At 38.8% G+C, this 8,862-nt stretch overlaps 1 long non-coding RNA gene across 1 annotated transcript; it reads left to right on the top strand.

Annotated features, from left to right (window-relative positions):
* The first annotated feature begins 1,123 nt into the window (after positions 1–1,123).
* On the top strand, positions 1,124–7,490 carry LOC140163112 (uncharacterized). Its single transcript, XR_011860407.1, has 3 exons — positions 1,124–1,257; positions 2,902–2,963; positions 3,821–7,490. It is a non-coding gene; the product is annotated as an uncharacterized lncRNA (long non-coding RNA).
* Positions 7,491–8,862: the final 1,372 nt, after the last annotated feature.

Here is an 8,862-nt window from a genome sequence, read left to right as displayed (position 1 = left end):
AGCCTTCACTCTCTCTTATACCCCATTAGACCATCAATCTCTCTAAAACACCACCAGACTTGACCACACCCTCTCTTATACCCCAGACCCTCACTCTCTCTTATTCTCAACCAGACACTCACGCTCTAAAACACCACCAGACTGGCCCACACTCTCTCTAATACACTACTAAGCCTTCACTCTTTCTTATACCCCATCAGACCCTCACTCTCTCTCTTAAACACCACCAGACTTGACCGCACTCTCTCTTATACCCCACCCCTTAACCAACCACACTCCTTGTCCCATCATGACAACCTATTGAGGTGGTCCAAAGAACCAAAATCAAAATGCCTACACATTCCCTTTTAAGGGAGATTTTGTCAAGTGATCAGTTTCCTTGCCGTACGATTCAGGCCGTTATCATTGCAAATACAGGTAGCTAACAAAATGCGGCCTATTGCGCTACACTGTGTTAATCGTTCGTACCTAATTTGCAGTTTAAAGCCTTTGAACTTTGACCTCTGGGGTTGCGGCTACCACAGAATACATCTAGGGTTATGGGCCATCATTGTATCAAGTATGAACCCTGAGGGCGCTATAGTTCTTGGGCTAGAGCTGTTTGACATTTTACATATATTGCCCCCTGTAGCCCTTGACCTTTGACTTCTGGGGTTGAGGCTACCATGGGTCACTTCTGGGGGTCATGGGCCATCATTGTACTAAGTATGAACCTTGAGAGCGCTATAGTTCTAGGGCTAGAGCTGTTTGAAATTGTACACATATTGCCCCCGTAGCCCATGACCTTTGACCTCTGGGGTCGAGGCTACCATATGTTACTTCTAAGGGTCATGGGCTATCATTGTACCAAGTATGAACCCTGAGGGCACTATAGTTCTTGGGCTAGAGCTGTTTGAAATTTCACACATATTGCCCCCTGTAGCCCGTGACCTTTGACCTCTGGGGTCGAGGGTACCCTAGGATGTTTTAAGGGGTCATGGGCCATCATTGTACCAAGTATGGGCCCCAAGGCTACTTTGGTTCTTGAGCTAGAGGAGTGCAAAGGACTGGTCTTGAGAAGGAGAAGGAGGAGGAGAAGGAGAAGGAGAAGACTAAACACAACAAATACAATATCTATGCCACCGTTCCACGGGCATAGATAATTTATTAAATGCCAAGAAGGCTAGTGAGATAGCAGAAATGATGAACCTACAGACGATACGAGATAGGGTGTGGCAAATACAGGCGTGCTCTGCTATGACTAAGGAAGGTTTAACAGTAAGTATAGGAGTGCCTTTATTAGTATACGCTAACAAGCAAGATTTATTAAATGCAAAGAAGGCTAGTGAGATAGCAGAAATGATGAACCTACAGACTTTACGAGATAGGGTGTGGCAAATACAGGCGTGCTCTGCTATGACTAAGGAAGGTTTTTAACAGTAAGGGCTCATATTGAAATACCCTACCACGTTTTCACACAGAAAGAAGGCAGGATTCCCCTCGCTAAGCGCACGCCTCAGGAAAGCTCGGTCATAAAACGGATGGATTATATGCATCAGTGATACACCCTGCCCAGGATTATAACAAAAGAAGGCTAGCACAGGAAAGCTGCAGGATGGCGCACACCTTCCTGTGTAAGGGAATTTCAATATGAGCGCTAAGTAGGAATGATTCATTACACAATGAAAATCAAAGTAGCTCAGGCACGTTTAGCACTCCATAGTAAATGCCTGTCGAGCCATATTTCTTTGGTCTCAACTGCTTTGTGGCTTTTTCTCCTTTGAGATTTTTGAGAAACCAAATGGACTTGAGGTACATTTCTGAGTAGTGTAGTTAAGGGAAGGGGTATGAACTTTTGGACAGTATTTATTTTGGGACATTAGAGCACATCAGACATATCGAATTGCATTCTGAATACGAAGAATGTCATTCTGATATCAAATAATTTTGATTTTTGAAATTCGCAATATTGGCAAATCATTAAAAATTGATATGTTTGATATTTAACAGTACTTGAAGTAAACTTTATAAATCTGATGATTTATACTTAAAGTGTATGTAGGTGGGATGAAAAGCCGACGATCAATTGAAAATTTTGACCTTTCGTATTGAAGATATGGATTTTTTTTGCTAAAACACCAAAAAAAATTAGGTCTTTTTGGGAAAAAATCCATATCTTCAATATGAAAGGTTAAAATTTTCAATTGACCGTCGGCTTTTCCTCCTGCTACATACACTTTAAGAATATATCATTAGATTTATATAATTTACTTCGAGGACTGTTATATATCAAAAATTTGACAAATATCAAATTTTTATAATTTGTCATACAATTTGTATTATATTGTGATTTTCAAAAAATGAAAATTATTTGATATCAGAAAGACATGCTTCGTATTCAGAATGCAATTCGATAGGTCTGAGGTGCTCTCATGTCCCGCAAAAAATACTGTCGAAACGCAATAAACGCTCATTTTAGATCCCTTAATAACCAGGAAGCTCATGTCCAGAAGTGGGCCATACCAACTGAAATCCATACACCCCTATGGAAGACATGATCTGAAGGGGCTGAAAAAATGCGCCCAATCTTAGTTAAAAAAACAGTGAACAGAAGACAGGGCTCGAATTAAGGAGGGCCCAAGGGCCCTCGGCCCCCGAAAATCAGTGAGGGCCCACAAAAGACACATCCGGCGGGCCCAAATCAAATGGCCCGCAAAATTTGTGGCAATTTGCTCACTTTTTTTGTGGGGTTCATAGGTTAAAACCAATGACCCAAATTTGGGCCCACAAAAATTTGTGAGGGCCCTCAAACATTTAAGTTCAAGGGCCCAAATGGCCCTCAGAAATTCTGGCTTATTTCGAGGCCTGACAGAAGAATTTTTTTGGAAATTTCATGCAACATTTTTTTTTTCACCATTACAGGAGGGTATGGAATGGGTAGTAAAGAACATAGGGAAGAAATGATGATCAGCAATCTTATTCAGGTAAGTAGGGCTTCTTTTTATAGATTTTTGTTAGTTTTAAGATAAAAAGAGCAAATTAACTAACTTGATGTGAGGAAACAGTTAAAGCACAGAGAGAAAGCAGTGGGACAGGAAACATGTCAAAGCTCACAGAGGTGTGCCTACATTTGTTGTTTCTTGTTTCCCTGTGTCCTTTCTTGTACCCCACATCAAGTTGGTTTACCTTAATTGCTCTTTTCAGTTGTTTGCATGTATTCAAGGTATAACTATAATCGATCCTTGGTGTGTTCTGTGTCCTCATCCGTTGAACTCCTATATTTTTTGTCTTCAACTGATAACAAACAAAAAAGCAAGATATTGAATAGATGTATTTTATATTAAAATGTACACTGCAAGTTTTTAGTTCAATGGTTAAAACTGCAAAAATATAGCCCCTGGCATCCCACTCGCATTAAGCTATTCAAGGTCAGGTATACTGCATGTAACATGATTTCCTGTGCTGGCTGCCTCTCACAAATGAATTGCAGTACTCAATTACGAGTTAACACCCTGATTTCAGACTAGGAAATTTGTTGTATAGCGACGTAAATGTGTCAAGTCCTCCAAGAACATACAATTAAGATATTTTACATGCATAGAGCATCAATCTAAATGCAGACGTACAAGTGAAGACAGTTATTATAGATATATTAGGTAATACTTGGCCAAGCTGGAATGTACCTGACATTGCGTCCATGCAGGGTACGAAGTCATATGCAGTGTAAGTTGCGTATGTGCAGTCAACTTGACGAGTATTTATTGAACAAGCTTGGCCAAGAATTGCCTAATATACCGATACATACCAAAATTTAAAAGTTTTTTCTTTCCTTCCTTTCTAGGCGTAATATATAGCTTTAATTTTTACATCCGGGGACCAGGAGCAAGCATGATGAGGTGGATGTTGTTGCTAGGGAATCACCAAACATGATGGCTAGATAACGGATTCATCTTGAACCATTCAAGGCAGCTGTTGTAGGTGACGTTATTTGTACGTAGCATTTGGTATTTGCTTCAGCAAAGGTCAGAAATCAAACAATAATTTACCTTGATGCAAGCATACTCAGAGCTAGCCTATATAATTGAAGACCGAAGTAAAAAGACTAGTTTGCGTCTGACGTCAGGGTAATAGCTGTACGTGATTGGTTGCTGACCTGCGCAGTATCACAGTTTTGGTCTGGTTGACAGACAACATACGCAAACTAGTCTTTTTAATTCTGTCTACAATTATAGTCTGTTTTGTCTCAAGTTGAGAGTAACGCCATGTTGGATTTCATAGTGGCAGATTCAAATATAATCCCACGACGGGCGTATACACTCATGTAGAAGAGGGATTTTACATACGCGCGACACAACTGCATAAACACACTGATTCAAAGATGCCACTGCAAAATCCAATATGGCGTTACTTCCATCTTGAGACGAGACCCACTATTGTGTTAAGACAGGGATTATTCAGCTTATAGAATAAAGCTGTATGGAAAATAATAAGAAATATGTGCTATTTGTGATCATAGTTTAAAAAATGTACCTTGGAATTTTTAAGATACATGTAGTGTCAATTTAAAAATATAGTAAATTGCTGTATACTTTTGATGAGAACTTACTTCCGAGCTGTTGACAAGGTGACTTGGAAGTATAGTATGCATGCTTTGCATGTCATAAGCATTGTTAATTTCACTGTCATAGGTGTTGTGAGTTGCGCCTTTTCAACATCGTGGAAGTACGCTTTCGTCAAAAGCTTACAACAATTTACTGAAGCATTTGTAGGGCACATGTTGGTGGTCTTAACTCAAAAAGTTTAAACATGGTTTTTGTATCTGACCTCTTCATGTCCTTTTGGGTTATTAGCCTGTTAATATAATCAATTCAGTATCTATTTGTACTAAATACTAACTTCTTAATATTATGAGTCGAGTGCAATTTCTGAACTATTTCGTCCATTTGACTAGAGGAGGCACCAGGGTGAGTTGTTACAGGGGACAAAATTAATTTGTTTCTGTATAAATATTTTTTTGCCTAAAATGCACTGAAAGGTTATTGGCCTGGGGCACTGCCCTTGGAAGCAGCATGGCACTGGTGAAGGTCTTTGCCTTTTGGCGAGAAGTCCCGGGTTAAAAATCTCAGCAGAACAAAAATTTAAAAAATGGTGGCTCGTCTGGAAAATGGGGGGTGGGGAGCTGATGACCCATGATAAAGACCTTGTTCCAGCCAGTTCTGATCAGGGTAATGCATGTAATACAGTGTTTTGTCCAGGGTTGATCAGGGAGGAGATAGACTATTCTAGTTGAAATCCATACACCCCTTACGGAAGACATGACCTTAATCTCCCACACAGGAAGTATGAATTTCAAATTAGGTTATCTAAATGGGTGACTCCATTTGAAATCTACACCCCCTGTGTGGGAGATTAAGGTCATGTCTACCATGGGTTGGATGGATTTCATCTGGAATAACCCATTCTCTCTAGGATTTCTGGAGTCCACTGATGGCATAATAGCACACATGAATGATTCTTGTTATAGAAGCTGTTCTCTTCAAAATTGCCTTCATAATCAAAAGTGAGTGTTTATAGACCGGCTCTAAACCCAATGGGTTAAGAGACGTACAGGGTAGGTCCCACAATTTCCCTCCATTCTCACTCCCCCGTCCCCTCCCCTTCCAACTCACCATAAGTGGTGTCGCTTCTACTTAAACTATTACTTTGTAGGGTATAAGTTTGTATTCAATTAATAATAAGGAACTGACACATGTAATAAATGATGTAGAATGTATTAAGATGGACAAGAAAAAACCTTGTAGGCAGGGGTAGCGCTAAGTTGCTTTTTGGGATCCCGGACCCACCAAAATAGAGTTTGGACCCCCTGTTTTTAAATTTTCTGCAAGTTCAGGGGTCCCTGCAGACCCCCAGTTTTTCAATCTAGCACTATTGCAGACATACTATTTATGCTGCATTTGTGCAACTGGGACTCACCAAACTCTACTCCGGACCCCCTACTTTTTAATTTTCTGCAAGTTTGGGGGTCCCTGCGGACACTGGAGAGTTTAGTTCTAGCGCTACCCCTGCTTGTAGGTGTTTGTGTTGTTGAGAGGGAACAAAGTTTTGACCTAACACGGTCGTCTGATCCAAAGTAAATTCTGTGGCGTGCAGTTTTTACAATCATAATGCAATCAATTTGCTTGTGGGCTCAATGTATATTTCTGAGCATTAGATAAAGTAAACTAGCCAAACAAGCTATATTATAGTCGGTCTCGTCTCAAGTTGAAGTAACACCATGTTGGATTTCTTAGTGGCAGATTCAAATCAGTGTGTTTACGCAAATGCATCGCCAGCATACGGACAAATCGCTCGTCTATGCGTATGATTAGGTTAGGTTAGGGTACGCAACCCAAATATGCTGTTGTGAAATCCAACATGGCGTTACTTCAGACGAGACGGAATATAATATTTGTTTGATGAACATATTAAATGTGAATTCCAAGTGTTTCTAGACCCATTCATTCACCAATCAAACTGCAGTAGGGCTATTAGAGCTCCACGCGGGTCACACGGATCACTAATTTATTGCAATTGATTATAACTCCATTTACTGAATATTAGAATCAGTATAATTGATTTTGAAAATATTCAATGTTTCTTTTACAAACTTCATTTTGTAAAATGCATTACATGTACTGAAACCCGAAGAGATGAGACCCAAAGAGTAGTGACTCATGTAAACCTGCCATATTGATTGATCACATAAGGAGAGTAGAATAGTTAGACTTGGGAGAAAAAAACACAATTTTTTGACCAAAAATGCAAGATTGCAAATGCAAAATGCAAGAAAAGGCATGATTTTAGGCTCTAAAATTGGCAAAAAAATCTGCATGCATCCGGCACAGAAAAAAAATTTGTGATAGAAATGAATCTTTTAAAAGCGAGAAAAACGCTAAAAAGTGATATTCACAGCGTGAATGCGAAATTGTGTTTTCTCTCTTAGTCTAATAATAGTGTTCCTCCAGCCTTTTATGTAAAGCCCAAAATCAAACGATGATTTGCCAAACTTGAGCGTTGCACTTACCAGGCATTATTGGTATGCCTAACACATACAAGCAAGTACTTCAAATCAATGTTTACTGGGCGCATGGCAAAATAATAATGAGGTACACTAGTTGCCCTCTATATATAGCGACTTGCAAACATTGCAGAGTCTGTACTCTTTGGGTTTAAATATCTTTGACTATAACTAAAACCTTGATAGCTGTATAGTTTTGTACAAGCAACTTGAGCTTGCCGTATTCATTCCATTGACGGCCCATGCCCCTATAAGCGCCCACCCAGTGACTTTACAACAAGCAAACTGTGATATTAGTTTATTAATTGCCCATACAAAGCTGAATCATGGTGTGAAACATGACACACTGATGATGATGGATGAATATTGTTTTGGACCTTTTTTACATATTGTTGGCTTAAACACTGCAAAAAAACAAGCGCCCATCCAAAATGATGTTGTTAAGCTCACATCCCTGGGCTGTTAATGAAATGATGATATGGTACATGATATTTGTGAAGCTTATCTGACACACAACATAATGGTATGCCTACTTCACGCCATAAATTCATATTAAGTTTCCATCTTATCAATATTATATCAATTTTGTATGTATAGTAGAGCAAAAAGTATGGCAATGGTGTCAAGTAGTTTATTCTAGCTAAAACTCACTCAGATTATAGAGTTACGAAAAAGCAGACCGACTTATAATTAATGGTGTGTTCTCTTTTCTCAAAACATATTGTAAGAGCATTCATTCCTATGTCCAAAGACTATTAGGGCTGTTGTCGAGTAGAATTTACATTGTCAACAATCGACAAATCTCAAGATCCGACATCGACAAGTTGTCGACAAAGCAATACATTAACAAAGTTCTGAGACCACGTTATGTGTCATTGTTTTTTGCATCAAAATATTACCAGATATACGCAATTATGCATAAGAATATTGGAATTTATAATGGAAGGATAATCTGCACCACTTACGAATGAAATAGAAGACTGTTGCAGTTATTTCATGGCAAATAATTGTGAAGTTAAGCTTTTCTCTAATTTTTGTAATGATTAATTTTTGTCGAAAATTGATCCATGCTTGTCGACAATCAGGAAAATTGCTTTGTCAACAATATTGTCGACAACAGCCTTGTGGACATCAACCCTATAAACTATGTACTTATTTTCTTTGTTTGTTATATTTTAATCAGTACTGTGTTACAGTACTGTCAGTACAACCTTTGTTATGACCAAAGGATGATGAAAATTGTAGATAAAAAGGACAAAGAATATTCTTGGTTTTGATTGAGGCCTGAGGGTCCCTTCCCAATTCAAATCTGAGACTGACATTCCTTCTTCATATGATATACATGTAATTACCTTATTTATATTAGGCAAAGTTGTAATCAATTGACCTTTTTGGTAAATCCCATAAGCCTTTGAGGGTAGACCTGAGATGTTGTCACGCCGATGCGCACATTGGTATTGCGCACTTTACAGCTTTGAAATGCGCAGTACATAATGTCACTAAATGATGTACACATCGGTATGACATCAAATAACAACATCTCAGGTCTAACCGCACAGAATTATGGGATTTACCAAAAAGGTCAATTTTATGTAAGCTCTTAATCTTATCAATTTGATTTCTGTTTAATTTAATTGAAGTTTTGGACTTTGCTTGTTGAATGGATGTTATTGAACTTTGCCTTTGAGATGAGCTCAGTTGTGATGATCTAACATGGTCTCATTTCCAGTGGCACTGTTCAATGACCTTCATAGCTTAAAAGTTGACCTCAAGTTTTGGAGTATAAGTTTGGGTACCAGACATTGAAAGGCCATGTAAGTGTACAG

The sequence above is a fragment of the Amphiura filiformis genome, chromosome 10, assembly GCF_039555335.1.
Source record: "Amphiura filiformis chromosome 10, Afil_fr2py, whole genome shotgun sequence".
NCBI classification, from domain to species: Eukaryota; Metazoa; Echinodermata; class Ophiuroidea; order Amphilepidida; family Amphiuridae; genus Amphiura; species Amphiura filiformis.
Note: the sequence above shows the minus strand (reverse complement) of the source record. Positions and strands in the feature narration are given on the sequence as shown.